The 16,282-nt window shown below is 40.6% G+C and overlaps 1 protein-coding gene across 2 annotated transcripts in view; it reads left to right on the top strand.

Annotated features, from left to right (window-relative positions):
* The first annotated feature begins 5,097 nt into the window (after positions 1–5,097).
* The window catches only part of LOC112226029 (protein ELFN1-like), a 91,050-nt gene continuing 79,865 nt past the window's right edge, over positions 5,098–16,282 (top strand). The window contains exon 1 of one of the 2 annotated variants that reach the window (XM_024390218.2): positions 5,098–5,473. The gene's annotated coding sequence lies outside the window, so the exon portion shown is untranslated. Of the gene's footprint in view, positions 5,474–6,387; positions 6,518–16,282 lie in introns of those variants that run through there. The other variant, XM_024390219.2, reaches the window with a different exon arrangement.

The following is a 16,282-nucleotide window of genomic DNA, read 5'->3' as shown; positions in this document are numbered from 1 at the left end:
AAACCATCTCAATTTTGTTGAGGTTGGGGGATTGTGGAGGCCAGGTCATCTGATGCAGCACTCCATCATTCTAGTTCTTGGTCAAATAGCCTGGACGTGTGTTGGGTCATTGTTCTGTTGAAAAACAAATGATAATCCCACTAAGCGCAAACCAGATGGGATGGCGTATCGCTGCAGAATTCTGTTGTAGCCATGCTGGTTAAGTGTGCCTTGAAATCTAAGTAAATCACAGACCCTAAATAAAGCAAAGCTTCCCCACACCATAACAACTCCTCCTCCTCCATACTTTACGGTGGGAAATACACACGTGGAGATAATCCGTTCACCCACACCGAGTCTCAGAAAGGCACAGCGGTTGGAACCAAAAATCTAAAATTTGGACTCCAGAGCAAAGGACAAATTCCCACTGGTCTATTGTCCATTGCTCGTGTTTTTTTTGGCCCAGGCAAGTCTCTTCTTCATATTGGTGTGCTTAAGTTGTGGTTTCTTTGCAGCAATTCGACCATGAAGGCCTGATTCACACAGTCTCCTCTGAACAGTTGATGTTGAGATGTGTCTGTTACTTGGACTCTGTGAAGCATTTATTTGGGTGCAATTTCTGAGACTGGTAACTCTGCAGCAGAGGTAACTTTGGGTCTTCCATTCCTGTGGCAGTTCTCATGAGAGCCAGTTTCATCATAGTGCTTGATGGCTTTTGCGACTGCACTTGAAGAAACGTTCAAAGTTCTTGACATTTTCCGTATTGACTGACTTTCATGTCTTAAAGTAAAGATGGACTGTCATTTCTCTTTGCTTATCTGAGCTGTTCTTACCATAATATGGACCTCGTCTTTTACCAAATAGGGCGATCTTCTGTATACCCCCCTACCTTGTCGCAACAAAACTGATTGGCTCAAACGCATTAAGAAGGAAATAAATTCCACAAATGAACTTTTAACAAGGCACACCTGTTATTTGAAATGATTTCCAGGTGACTACCTCATGAAGCTGGTTGAGAGAATGCCAAGACTGTGCAGGGTGGCTACTTTGAAGAATCTCAAATATGAAATGTATTTTGATGTATTTTGATTTGACACTTTTTTGGTTACTACATGATTCCATGTGTGTTATTTCAAAGTATTTATGTATTCACTTATTTTACAATGTAGAAAATAGTAAAAATCAAGAAAAATCCTTGAATGACTAGGTGTGTCCAAACTTTTGACTGGTACCTCTAAGTGAATTTGTCCCAATACTTTTGATCTCCTAAAATGGGGGACTATGTACAAAAAGTGCTTTAATTTCTAAACAGTTCACCCGATATGGTTGAAAATACACTTAAATTAAAGCTGTCAGTCCGCACTTTAACCTCAGAGTATCAACTTGAGTGATAGTTGATTTCATGAAAATGGGAATGTTTGGGGAATGTTCTGTAGTGGTTTGTTACAGATGTTGTGCACAACGTTTCAGTGGATGTTAGGAGAACATTGGAATTTTTTCCTAACATCCACTGAAACGTTGTGCACAACGTCTGTAACAAACCACCACAGAACATTCCCCAAACGTTATCATTAGGTTTCCAGGTAAAGAACAGACAAAATGTGTTCTGAAAACATATCAGACAAACGTTTTATACAAATATTCTATAATCATCAACACAACTGGACAGTTTTTGTGTAAGGAGAGAACATTTGCCGCAACCTGACGAAGGTTTTGGGAACTATCACATAATGTTAGATATTTTTGAGACATGATTTCCATTGCACTCGTTAGATGGTCTGGAGTCTGCAATGTTATTTTCACGTTAGAGTACACATTCATGTTCTATTAAAAGCCCTGTCAGTGTCAAACAAAGATATGCTTTGGTTATATTATTTCTTTACGTATCTGGATTAATAGCTTTATCTAGCTTGATCTACACTTCCATTCGTATTTACATATTAACAAAGACAAACATTATTCTACGCTTATGAATACTGTCGTACTAGGCCAGTGCATAATTCATGTGATTTTTATAAGAAGAAGAAGGGAACGTCAGGACAGCAGAGCAATACGTTATCCTCACTGACTTTACTGAGCAATACTGATTTAGGTTTGGATCAACTGGATTACTTGGGTTGGTCCTTTAAGTGAAATACAAGTTTGAAAAAGATCAATGGTTATGCCCCTTTGTATAGAAAGACCCTCCTTTAATCTGTTCCATTTTTTTTATCCGGTGAGATTTCCATTCCTAAAAAGAGGCCTTTTGGTCACAGGGCTCAAACCCTCTAATCCTCTAAACATGGATTTACTCAATCCAGTTTAGACAATACGCAATACCGTGGGGCAATGAAATCAAATATCACTCATTTAACATTTAGAAAAGGGCAAATACCGTTTTTGGTTGCTCCCACACTTTTACAACGAGACAATCCCATCCACTTCAAAAACCCAAATCAATACATTCTCCACTGGGCTATATCAAAGGCGTCGTAGTGCTTCATCTGTTACACCGGATTAATGCTTTAACGCGGAGACAATGACAACCATGTTACAGGGGGTGTTTAAACAAACAATTCAAACAACCTCCGAGTTGATGGGATCTCATTTACCTTGACGCAACACCATCAATAGGATAGCTGCTGCAGTAGGCGTCTGTTCGTCTGTCCCACCGCCCAGATGTTAAGATGGATCTGGAGCATTCAGTGTCAGCAGATGCTCCATTATACCAACTGTGACTCACCATGTCCTGCCCTGAATTATAACTAGCCCTGTCGTCTCTTCTCCTCAGCCCCAAACAGGCTTAGCCAGTAAATGGAGGATTTGAATAAATAACACCCGACATTCCCACCTATTGGCCTGCTTTGCCTTCTTTCCCCAAAACTCCATTTACTGACATTAAAATATTCTCTTTTGCATTGAAAGCTACTTAAAATATTTAATGTTGGCTTTACATTTATTTGTTTTTTATTTATCCGTTATTTCACCAGGTAAGTTGACTGAGAACACATTCTCATTTGCAGCAACAACCTGGGGAATAGTTACAGGGGAGAGGGATGAATGAGCCAATTGTAAACTGGGGATTATTAGTAGACCATGATGGTTTGAGGGCCAGATTGGGAATTTAGCCAGGACACCGGGGTTAACACCCCTACTCTTATGATAAGTGCCATGGGATCTTTAATGACCTCAGAGAGTCAGGACACCCGTTTAATGTCCCATCCGAAAGACAGCACCCTACACAGGGCAGTGTCCCCAATCACTGCCCTGGGGCATTGGGATATTTTTTTAGACCAGAGAAGAGTGCTCCTACTGGCCCTCCAACACCACTTCCAGCAGCATCTGGTCTCCCATCCAGGAACTGACCAGGACCAACCCTGTTTAGCTTCAGAAGCAAGCCAGCAGTGGTATGCAGGGTGGTATGCTGCTGGCAGGTATGCCTAACAAGCAGTTATTCCTAGAACCTGTACTGTATTCCCCAGTGCATCTTGGTGTCAATGTCTATGAACAGACAAACATATCAAAGAACTGTGGACGACATGCCGTGGTATTGTCATTTTCCCCTTTACTTCACTGCTTCACTGCCTCAGAAATCAATCCCATTTGTTCCGTCACAGAATAAAACAGAACCAGTATAGAACAGAAAGTTCCTGTTCATATGATGTATCATTTGAAACTGTTCAGATCCAGATACACTAGCATTGACATCTACTTCTTCATTCATCTGATGTTAGTGCCATGTTTACTGTTAGCTGCCCTGCAGACTTTGGTTGACAGTCCATTCACTTTGGTTATGATCAAAGGCATTTTTTTGTGGGAAATAAATTAACATTGAAAAGATACAGCACAGCTCCTGTACTGTAGGTTTTGATGGACTGTGCAGAGATAACAAACATAATTGGGTATGTTGTTTGTGGTTGTTTGTGATTAGTGGGGGAGGGGGGGGCAGAAGTCATCCCAAATTCAACCTAGGCAGGTTACAACCTAAATTAATTAGTGCTGCCTGCTGAAACAGAATAAATAGTTTTTACTGGAGGCCAAGGGAGGATGGAGGAATAACCCAAATGTCTCAGAGAGAGAGAGCTGTAGCCCCTGATGCCTGACTGAGGAGTGGGGCATGTGGAGCTGCTGCACCAGGCCCAAAGACATCCAGGCAGCTAGGCAGCACTGCAACAGCCAGGGCCAGGGAAACCCAGCACAGCACAGCAGCAGGCCTCCCCCAGTATCATAAAGATATTAGTGAGAGTGACACTGTGCTCCTGCCAACCCCAGTGCTGCAGCAGCAGAACCATGCTGCCCGGCCGTCCGCCTGCCTACAGTATGTCCAGAGCCTGAGTGCTGCAATGATACAGGGGCAATGCAGCCTCCTGCGCCAGCTCCTCACAAGCCCACTCCCTCACTCTGACAGACAAGCATCTGCAGCCTGGCCAGCCGGCCACACCGGTCATCCCCCATCCAGCCTACGTCACCATAGAGGACATCAGGCTGCACTCTCTATAAATCAAATGTAAGAGCTCTCATGGGCATCAACGGCTGCCAAAGTCCAGCATCAGGAGTTGAACGACCTGTGGTTGTTATGGCATGGCCCAAGTAATACTGGGTGGTCTTAATGTACAGTTCATTTCAACGTCTTTATATCAATTTCAATAAATTTGTGTTTGTATTTTGGAAAGCTATACCAGCTTATCTTTCTGCCAAGTTTACAAAATTAAGCAAAAATATGATGTAATTGATTTATAAAAAATATATACTTATTGCAAAACAGTGTCCCTTTAAGTATTTAGTCAAATAATGTGCCTCAGTTTGAATGAGTGCCATGTTTGCATACAAGTGAACCATGCCTATCAACATTATCTTGATGAAGTTCCACCATAGAACAAATATTTTTCTACATGAACATGTTGTGAGGCCAGGTTAAATATGTAGGCCCTATGATATATATGGCTGATCTATACTATATTTAGAGGTGCAGTGGCACACTTCAACAAAAGGATTTACAATTACCCTTCAGACTGTGTTGAACTCCACCATTTATAGACTTGCGGTGACAAACAATCTTATTATGAGATTTATCTTCACCCCAACTGGGTTTGAGGATCAACATGCTTCTTCTCCTGTCTCATAGTTCTCGACTGAGCTTCCCAACTGAAATAATAACCCGCCGATTATGGTTAAAACGTGGTGTCAGCCCCGATATGATTGAAAAAATGAGCCCTGTCGCGGCATAATGGAAACTCCCGAATCCTGTTCGGAATACATAAAGGCAAGGAGTGAAAGAGATTTCGATCAGGGCTCTCTGGCTTGAATTAATCACTCACTGTTTAATGGATCTTTGAGGCTTGTGCTTGACGCAGTGAGGAGCTGCATTTCTTCTATTCCCGAGACCAACAGGACCCTGGATTTTTCATCAGAAACCTGCTGCCTCCTTGAAAATGTCTTGGGGTTCATGGTGACATAGGGTTCCAGTTTTTGATCGGGAAAGGCTAGAGGGTTTCTGCTCCGCTGTTGTAAGCAGGTAAGCGCTTAAATGTTTCTGGTTAGTGGAGGAATGCTGTACTCTAATACGCTTCAATGCCGCAGTAGACACAATACGACTTAATGTTCTAACATATTCAAGGTACACGTTGTAGTCGTGTCTTTAAATATCGGCACAGTACATTGAAAGTCAACGATGTAAAAGTGATTGCGTGTTATTACCGAGAATAGTTTTCACACATGAGCCATATTCCAATGGCTACGTGTGTTAGCAACACATTGTAGCATATCACTTATCCTTGAGTTAGCTGTAGAAAATGTAGACCTGGTTTGAAGTTGCATATCCATGCATAAAACTTAAACACATTTTGCACATGCCTTTATGATGACATGCATAGTTTAAGTGGTTTGGAATGTGTTTATTTTATCAGTGAACGAACAAATCTAGGTATTTAAACTGTAGCACGTTACAAATAATATTCACGTAGAGTGGTTTCTAAGTTATTTGATATAGCTAGGTTTATAATAATCTGTCCCATATAGAGAAATACACAACCATATTGACTAAATAGAAAATTAGGGTTGACATGCTCCAAACATCTTTATCTTATCTCATTTAATGTTCATTGTATGTAATATGCAATTGGAATGCAAAAGTAAAAGGGACGCCAACATTGAAGTAGCCACTATTGTCTGAAATGCATTTCAGCACCATGGACAGCGAACGGACCCTCTTTACCGCTAGAGTTCGCCTTGAACCATAGAAGATATTTCTCTCATGGCTTCGCTTCATGGGGTTTCTGAGAATTATATGACAACTGTGTTACTTTCCTATTTAATTAATTTATGAACAATTTGCTAAATGTACACTAGTGCGCAGATCCTTGCTGACGTCAAGGCGACACCTTATCGGATAATTTCTCAGAGGTCTTAAACGTTCAGAATTTGAGTTTGCGTGCAGGATTGTAGGTTACAGAATAAGCAACATACTGTATGACATCCAGAGTACAGCCCGATGTGCTAGGCGCGCCAGGTCCGTGAGGACACGAGGAACTGACCCAGTCAACAGGGCTAATCTGTACTGGTGAGTCTACATGACATACCCTACAGTACACATAAATACTTAGCCTACTGTAACATATTGCTGCACCATGTGCAGTTAAACATCGCGGGTATAATTAATCGGTGACTATGTAGACTCTTAGTTGCATGCCTCTGAGCATGGCAATAGATTTTGTAATTCATGTGAAATAAGGGTTTGTGACGTATATAAACACCCAGGCAGGCTAAATTAGGGTATGGATTTATCCCTATAAAACTGACATCAGATGATTGAATTATCTCAGAGATTTTGGATTGCAGTTGATTTTATTCAACGACAAAATATTTGTTTTTATCCTGTGATTCATATCCGTCGTCACATAATTCATCCGGTTGAAGTCAGACCTATACAAACAACAATATGGATATAGGCAGAGCTAGTGTATGGGGCAGGGGGTGCAGCCTACATCTACTTGGTTGAATATAAGGCGTCTTTGCTATTCATCTTGTATGCAAATGTATATTGTATAGCCTAGGTGTTTGTAAATATTGTTTACAAATATTGTTTCTACACGTCTTTTTTTTTTGCAAATCTTTTTTTCTTCTTCTTCTTCTTTTTTTCTTCTTTTTTTTTTAACCAATATTGCAAATATTGTATATTGCATTATTTTTGTGGATCAACTGCACCATTTGATGAATGTGTGGCATTTGATAATGAAATTCTAAATTGATTCACGATATTGAGTAGGCCTTATTTGCATGAGTGCTGAGAAAGTGTGGTTCGCTTACAAAGGTTGCCATGACAAGAGCCTAATGCTCAGCTGATACTCAGCCAAACATATTACGACAACAGCCTGAGCTGTTGCGTGTAGTGGTGCGTAAACCCTCGGCTTACACAGTTGACAAGTAAAATAAAAGGTATACTCGTCTGTTACGCGCTCACCTGGCACATGGCACAAGTGCATTGTATCAATATGTTGAACGAAACATGTATACATAAAGACAGTAGGCTACGAAGACAATAATTAAAACAAATCTATGTTTTTTTCTTCCTATTGTTTACCCCTCATTTTCATGACACCATTTATTTTCCACGTCTTTGTAAATAGTGGTGGGATGAGCAACCTAACTTGATGTTTGCAGCTAAACCGAGAGAGTTTTGACGATTTTAAAACATCCTCACACAGTTTCATAGCTACTGTCGCTGGAGCTTTGCCTCACATTATAGCATCCCGCATCTCCTTCTCCTGTCCCTGTCTTTCTTATCTTGATTATGCAGCTTGAAGATTGAGTCAGCTGTTTTGTATGCAAGTTGCCTTAGCTTGGTTATTTGTGGAAGAGAGTGAGATCGTGCTGCAGATACTGAAAAGAATTACAGCTTCTCATGACGGTAAGGAGTGGAGGAGACGAAGCTGTCCTGATCGATATTGCCATTGGAAAAAGACATACAGTACCTTCAGAAAGTATTCACACCCCTTGACGTTATTCCACATGTAGTTGTGTTACAGCCTGAATTTAAAATGGATTACATTTTGATTTTGTGTCACAGGTCTACACACAATATCCCATCATGTCAAAGTGGAATTAGGTTTTTTGAAATGTTTATTAAGTAACGAAAATGAAAAGCTTGAGTCAGTAAGTATTCAACCCCTTTGTTATGGCAAGGCTAAATACGTTCAGGAGTGAACATTTGCAATAATAGTGTTTAACATGATTTTGCACCCCACACATACAATTATCTGTAAAGTCCCTGAATCTGTGTTTGTGAATTTCAAACACCGATTCAACCACACAGACCAGGGAGGTTTTCCAATGGCTTGCAAAGAAGGGCACCTATTGGTAGAATAAAAGCAGACATTGAATATCCCTTTGATCATGATGAAATTATTAATTACACTTTGGATGGTGTATCAATACACCCAGTCACTACAAAGATACAGGCGTCCATCCTAACTCAGTTGCCGGAGAGGAAGGAAACCGCTCAGGGATTTCACCATGAGGCCAATGGTGATTTTAAAACAGTTAAAGAGTTTAATGGCTGTGATAGGACAAAACTGAGGATGGATCAACAACAATGTAGTTGGTTCACAACACTAACCTAAATGACAGAGTTAAAAGAAGGAAGCCTGTACAGAATAAAATATTACAAAACATGCATTGTGTTTGCAACAAGGCACAAGTCACAGTTGTAAATGAGAACTTGTTCTCATCTGGCCTACCTGGTTAAATAAAGGTGAAATAAACTTTTTTTAATTCTCAATACAAAGCGTTATGTTTGGGGCAAATCTAACACAAGAAATTCACTGGGTACCACTCTTCATATTTTCCAGCATGGTGGTGGCTGCATCATGTTATGGGTATGCTTGTGATCGCCAGGGACTAAGGAGTTTTTTAGGATAAAAATAAACCGAATACAGCTATAAGCACAGGCAAAATCCTAGAGGAAAATCTGGTTCAGTCTGCTTTCCAACAGACACTGGGAGACAAATATACCTTTCAGCAGGACAATAACCTAAAATACCAGGCCAAATCTACACTGGAGTTGCTTACCAACACAACATCGAATATTCCTGAGTGGCCTAGTTACAGTTTTGATTTAAATCGGCATTAAAATCTATGGCAAGACTTGAAAATGTCTGTCTAGCAGAAATCAACACTCAACTTGACAGAGCTTGAAGAATTTAAAGAATAATAATGGGAAAACATTTTACAATCCAGGTGTGCAACGCACTTAGAGACTTACCAAGAAAGACTTACAGCTGTAATCGCCACCAATGGTGCTTCTACAAGGTATTGACTTAGGGGTGTGAATACTTATGTAAAGATAAAATATATATTTCATCCATTTTGAATTCAGGCTGAAACACAACTAAATGTGAAATAAGTCAGGGGGTATGAATACTTTCTGAAGACACTGTAAGTAGTGATGCTTATAATGATGATGATGAGGAGGAGGAGGAGGATGATGAGTCTACTGGTGGTGATAGGTTGTCAATGTAGTTGTCGAACTAAAGTAAACTCGTGCATAACTTTGCGAAGACATAGTACCTTTAATCCGGCATGGTAACTGGTGATTTCCTGGACAAAGCAACAAAGCATTATTCTCTTGTTGGAAAAAAAGTGATAAAAAGTACTACACAATAAGGAATCATACTGAAGATGAACGAAAACATGACTGTCTTGTAGGAGGCATCCATGCTTTGTTTCAGAATTGTTTGTAGTAGATGCGCTGCATGTTGTAGAGAAATTACCTAAGCATGACATACTGGCGTGCTCAAACCCAGATGCTCTGGGTAAATGGTTAACAATGTGTAAAGTGTAATCAAAGAGACCAGTCATGCTTTGTGGACAGAGCTAAGAAACATATGGTACAACAGCATGCCAAAATCTGCAGTTACAATACCACAATACTGTAGCGGACCCAGCATCCGTACAACAACATTATCCTCCTCAATAGGGCCTCTTAGTGGAATGTCTTAAGCTTCTACAAACTCTACGCAGACGCAAGATTCGGTATTGCAATGTCGTTTTTCATCACAAAAGTGGAAGCTCCTTGTAATAGCTGAAGATTGAGTGTGAGACATGCCTTATTTGACACGGAGAGGGGGGAAGCTAAAAACGCTAGCTAGCTTGCTATGTTTTTAGCCAGGCTAAAGTCATCTAGCCAGACTGCCAACTAAACTTGACAAAAAATGAAACAGAACAGCATCCTCTCACTGTCAACTGTGTTTATCTTCAGCAAACTTAACATGTGTAAATATTTGTATGAACATAACAAGATTCAACAACTGAGGCATAAACTGCACAAGTTCCACAGACATGTCACTAACAGAAATTGAATACTGTGTCCCTGAACAAAGGGGGGGTCAAAATCAAAAGTAACTGTCAGTATCTGGTGTGGCCACCAGCTGCATGCAGTGCATCTCCCCCTCATGGACTGCACCAGATTTGGCCATTCTTGCTGTGAGATGTTACCCCACTCTTCCACCAAGGCACCTGCAAGTTCTCAGACATTTCTGGGGGGAATGGCCCTAGCCCTCACCCTCCGATCCAACAGGTCCCAGATGGGCTCAATGGGATTGAGACCTGTCTTGCAGGAAATCACGCACAAAATGAGCAGTCTGGCTGATGGCATTGTCATTCTGGAGGGTCATGTCAGTATGAGCCTGCAGGAAGGGTACCACATGAGGGAGGAGGATGTCTTCCCTGTAACGCACAGCGTTGAGATTTCCTGCAATGATAACAATCTCAGTCCGATGATGCTGTGACACACCGCCCCAGACCATGACAAACCCTCCACCTCCAAATTGATCCCTCTCCAGAGTACCATCCCCCCTGGTGAGACAAAACCGCGACTCGTCAGTGAAGAGCACTTTTCTTGCCAGTCCTGTCTGGTCCAGCGACGGTGGGTTTGTGTCCATAGGCAACGTTGTTGCCGGTGATGTCTTTTGAGGACCTGCCTTACAACAGGCCTACAAGCCCTCAGTCCAGCCTCTCTCAGCCAATTGTGGACACTCTGAGCACTGATGGTGGGATTGTGCATTCCTGGTGTAACTTGGGCACTTGTTGTTTCCATCCTGTACCTGTCCCGCAGGTGTGATGTTCGGATGTACCAATCCTGTGCAGGTGTTGTTACACGTGGTCTGCCACTTCGAGGACGATCATCTGTCCCTCCTGTCTCCCTGTAGCGCTGTCTTAGGCGTCTCACAGTACGGACATTGCAATTTATTGCCCTGGCCACATCTGCAGTCCTCATGCCTCCTTGCAGCTGCCTAAGGCACATTCATGCATATGAGCAGGGACCGTGGGCATCTTTCTTTTGGTGTTTTTCAGAGTCAGTAGAAAGGCCTCTTTAGTGTCCTGAGTTTTCATAACTGTGACATTAATTGTTAGTGTCTTAACGACCGTTCCACAGGTGCATGTTCATGAATTGTTTGGTATGTATGGTGTATGGTTCATTGAACAAGCATGGGAAACAATGTTTAAACCCTTTACAATGAAGTTAATGTGAACTTCTGTGAAGTTAATTGGCTTTTTCTGAATTATCTTTGAAAGACAGGGTCCTGAAAAAGGGACGTTTCTTTTTTTGTAGTAACCTTTTGGTGTTGGATTGGCAGCTGCGAGGTCATGGAGTCCCATTTGGTCTAACCCAGAAGTGGGTTGGTGCTGCTGTGAGAGCATCAGTACGGGGCCTTGGCCTGAGGGACCATCACGCAGAGAAGCATAGGACCTGCAGCGATCACAGCCTCAATACAACACCAACGATCTTGTGAAGAGGTTAAGACCTGTTGGTATTATAGTTTATAGTACTGAGGACTTTGAGTCCAGTTATGGCTACAATATGATGTCATGAGTAGTGTTTGCATTGAGTATTGACTAGTATGTGGACAAACCAAGAGGTTTTGAGTGAGACCAGCATAGTCCAAGTCAGCCTCATCACCAAGAGGTGTTTTGGTAAATTATGCAATAACACCGGCTGGAATCTATAAGATTCAAATATTTTTTTTTACATATTAATGTAGGGGGCATAATACCTTATGTGCTTTACTTCATGTTTCATCTCATCTCATACAGATGAGGAATAGGATTAGGCCTGCTATGGAAAATAGATATCTGAAATGCTATCATGTCAAACATGTTACATGGCAGGATTATGAGAAAAGTTGTGTGCAATTGTGAAATGATCATCTTTAAAATTCAGACAAGATAATGAAATGGCACATGTGAGGGAAGTGTCTGTGGTACTAATAAGATATCAGCTTGAAGTAGCATATGTGCTGCAATTCCTCCCTCTCCTTTGGGATAACAAGTATCCCACTGGGTACACTATGTCATTTCAACGTGGGTAATTGGGTCATATTTGGTTGAGATGTCGATCAATGAAATTACAACCTATATTCACCCATTCAAAAAGACAGCCAAAAGATAGTTGAATTTCCAATGTGTATTCACTCTTCTTTCAACCATCTAAAAGCCCAACCAAATTCAAATGGAAAACAATGTTGGATTTGTGGTTTAGCTGTCACCCAAATGTCTATCCTTCTGCTTTCAACCATTATTTAAACCAATCATTACATTTGAAATCAACCAGAGCTTGAATCCCTAGGCCTATTGTATTGTCTATTTCTGGTTGAATTCTGGGTTGAACTGAAACAAATAGCTGTTGATGACTTTTGCAAATGCTATATTGTCCTAAATAGCATCATTGATGATATACTGTAAGTGATAAAATATGGTCACGTTTCATTTGCTCTGTTAAAACCTACCTTATGGAATGACTTTGACAGCAACAGTGAATCTATTTAGTTTTAAATGTTAGAGCTCTCAACAATTATTCTCACAATAGCACATTGGCAATGGTCAGTGACACATATCTTAGGTTAACAGGGCTGGGCTTGGTTAACAACCTGGATGGGAGAGCAAAGGGTCACTGTAGATATATCAATTCTCTTGTAGGACTTTATTTTTCTTCTGATAGTGGATATAATGCTGAAGATCTGACGTTGTTTTAAAGGTGAACATGACATATATTTTAAAGGTGAACATTAAATATATTTTATAAAAGGTTTGTCCAAGCTGATATTTGGTTACCATGATGACATAATCACCCTCAAAACAAGTTTCACCCTCAAAACAAAACACTTTGATGACTTTTTCAAATCCCATGTATTTTCCACGCAGATTCCATGTCACAATACGTTGACACATTCCATTGAAACCATTTTGATTCAACCCATTTTGATTCAACCAGTTTGTACCCAGTGGGATGTGCCTTTTGATAAATGTCTCTCATTAACATTTGCAGACTGTAATCTGTTTGTTTGGAATGGATGGAAATGATTGGTGAATTAAATTGTAAATGTTGAAACCCCTCCATTATAGTCAACATCACACCCTTGTCTCTTGTCATTTAAAGACAATGAACACTGTGACACAGGCATTGTACCACACTGTGGTGGCATATGCTAGACTGAGTCATAGTTCTGTAGTCAAACTACATCCGTTTAAATTACAGGTGAGATTCCAGTTTGCAAATCCCAACTGAAGAAACTGCGTAGTTCTACACTGTAAAACACAAGTTCAACATTTCATTGAAACATGGAGGGTCTATAAAATGCCTCTGATTTGAAGGACATGTTTGTCATGAAGACATTGTCTGAATTGTATCTCAGGACAATTGATATCCGAAATAAATTTCTATTGACAGTCCCTGAGCATTCAGTGGCAAGAAACAATATGACTGAAGGTTGAGGACTTTCTGTATCTAATGGAGCCTGGAAATTGCAGATAAGCTGGAAATACAAAAGCTGATGTCCTAAAGCTGGATGGTTGCCCTTGGGTCCTGTTGTATTTCAATTCTGCAAAGCAAAGATGGCACAATTGCCGAGATAGTATCTTTTAGAAAGCATACAAAATGTCATTCGCAAACTTCACCTTGAATCAGCAGCTTGTTTGACTCATTAACTGTGTATGGTGTCTACTGAGCTGTGACCTGGACCCGTCTCAAGAAGAAATGTGTTGGCGTTTACTTAGGAGACTTTATTGAAGTTGGCAGAGGTGGCCATTTAGATCCCTGATACATTTAGAAACAAATGGGACCAGATGATGCAAAGCATATTTTGTACTTGAGAAAAGTTTGCGTCCAGTGTCAGTTTCAGAGTGTTGCTGGGTTGACGATTAAGTGCTGTCTCCAGTTCACAAAGGTCGAATTTCCTCAAGATCACTGTTGTTTAAAAGCAAAAGCAGTCGAGCCCCTGATCATGCCGTAACACCCTGCTGAAGAAGAGTGTCCATGTGAAAAGGAGACAGATACATTATAATAGGAGTCTAATTGTTGAGAAGTTTTCCTTCGCAGGGGTTGGCTCGGCTGGTAATTTGAATCAGTCACAACTCATATACGAGTGCACAAAGATGAAAATCGTTCTGGTGTGCCAGGCATGTAGTTCCTCAGCCTCATGCTGACTGATTTATGACGGAAGAAAACCTTTAGCAAACAAGCATCACACAAGTGGCACGGCAGCGAGGCATATTGAACGTCCCTCTCCCCCTCCCCCGTCCCCCTCTCCCTTGCCATCTTCTCTGCAAAGTAATTACAGGGCAGGGCTACAAAATACCACGGGGGCTGTATACCTGCAGGCTGCAGCACCGCACGGGTTGATGAATATCCTGCGCATGAGAACCCATTAAAACGGGCGATACATAACGGGTTTGTCAATGTGCTCACTTCAGAGGCTTTCTTATTGATCTGGCTTTATTGAGTGACTGTACGAGAAACAGTATTTCCTTCACTGAATTACATACTCTTGGATGGTGGAATATGCATACGATGCACACTGCAGAAATTCAGGGTGAAAGGTCAACCGCATAATACAGAGGAAAGATAAAGCAATGTATGTACATGCCAAGAAACTGTCAGAAATAGTAACAATAATAGCAAATGTATTCTATTAAAAACATATCCAATCAGGCATAACAACACAACATCATCTTTTTTGTTTACTTGTTTTAAAAACCTGTCAAAAACATTTTTTCTTCAATACGTTATACAGTTGTCCCACCAATACATTTACAAATGACATGAACATTGCCGCTTTGAAACAGCACACTGTCTGTGAAGTCTCTGGCCGAATACATTGTTTGTGTCAATGTGTTATGCATATCAGATGATAGGAAAAGCTAAAGAAGTTGAAGCCAAATATATTGATGTTGTTCATATTGTTTAGTTGTATAGCAAAATATGTGTTCCACTAGGTATGATGCTTGAGTCTATTATTCACGCTTAAGTGATTAGACTGGTTGCAAGGGGACTGGACACTACTACAAAATGTGAGGTGGGACCAACACACACGCACACGCACACGCACACTCTCTCTCACACTCACACACACACACACACACACACACACACACACACACACACACACACACACACACACACACACACACACACACACACACACACACACACACACACACACACACACACACACACACACACACACACACACACACACTCATCAGCAACATCCTGATCAATGAAAAGGCTGGATACCAGTCACTTGAATTAGAACCTCTGTGAAATACAAAACCTCAGGAGTAAGACCCCCAAAGTCCAAATAATTCCGGTTCCTCTGTAGCTCGGAAATAAATTGTATGAATGTATTAAAGCTGCAATATGTGACTTTTTGACGTGTAGAAATATGTGTTATAGATCTGTCATTCTCATTGAAAGCAAGTCTACGAAGCGGTAGATCTGTTCTATGTGCGCTATTTCGTTTTTGCGTCTTTTACTTTAGATTTTGTACACAAGCTTCGAACAGCTGAAAATATTATATTTTTGGTTATGAAAAATATATTTCACAGAGGTTTAGATGGTACAATGATTCTCTCTACTATACTTGCTTGTTTTGTCACGTAAACTAAAATTAAGCAAATTTTAGCTACCACAAAAAATAGGTGAACTATCAGTAAGTCTTAAAAAAAAAGTACATTTAGAAATGCAGTGAATTTACTATGTCTTACTTCAGGTAAATATATATGTATATAAGTTTAACACCCTTTAGATGAGATTGGATTCATAATAGTTTGATAATTACAATTGCATGTATGGTATGATGGTGTGCGAATCAGTAAACTGTAAATATATTATTTAATATAGTCTATTGTCTTTACAAAACAGCAGTCTCTCAGCAAGATCATGTAATAGATCATTAAGATTAACACTTGCCTACCTAGAGGGAGTTTCCATACAGAGTTCCATCACAGTGCAGGTGGGTGATTCACTTTGCAGTAATGACTGAGGTTCCGG

Source organism: Oncorhynchus tshawytscha, linkage group LG27 (genome assembly GCF_018296145.1).
Source record: "Oncorhynchus tshawytscha isolate Ot180627B linkage group LG27, Otsh_v2.0, whole genome shotgun sequence".
In the NCBI taxonomy this organism is placed as follows: Eukaryota; Metazoa; Chordata; class Actinopteri; order Salmoniformes; family Salmonidae; genus Oncorhynchus; species Oncorhynchus tshawytscha.
Note: the sequence above shows the minus strand (reverse complement) of the source record. Positions and strands in the feature narration are given on the sequence as shown.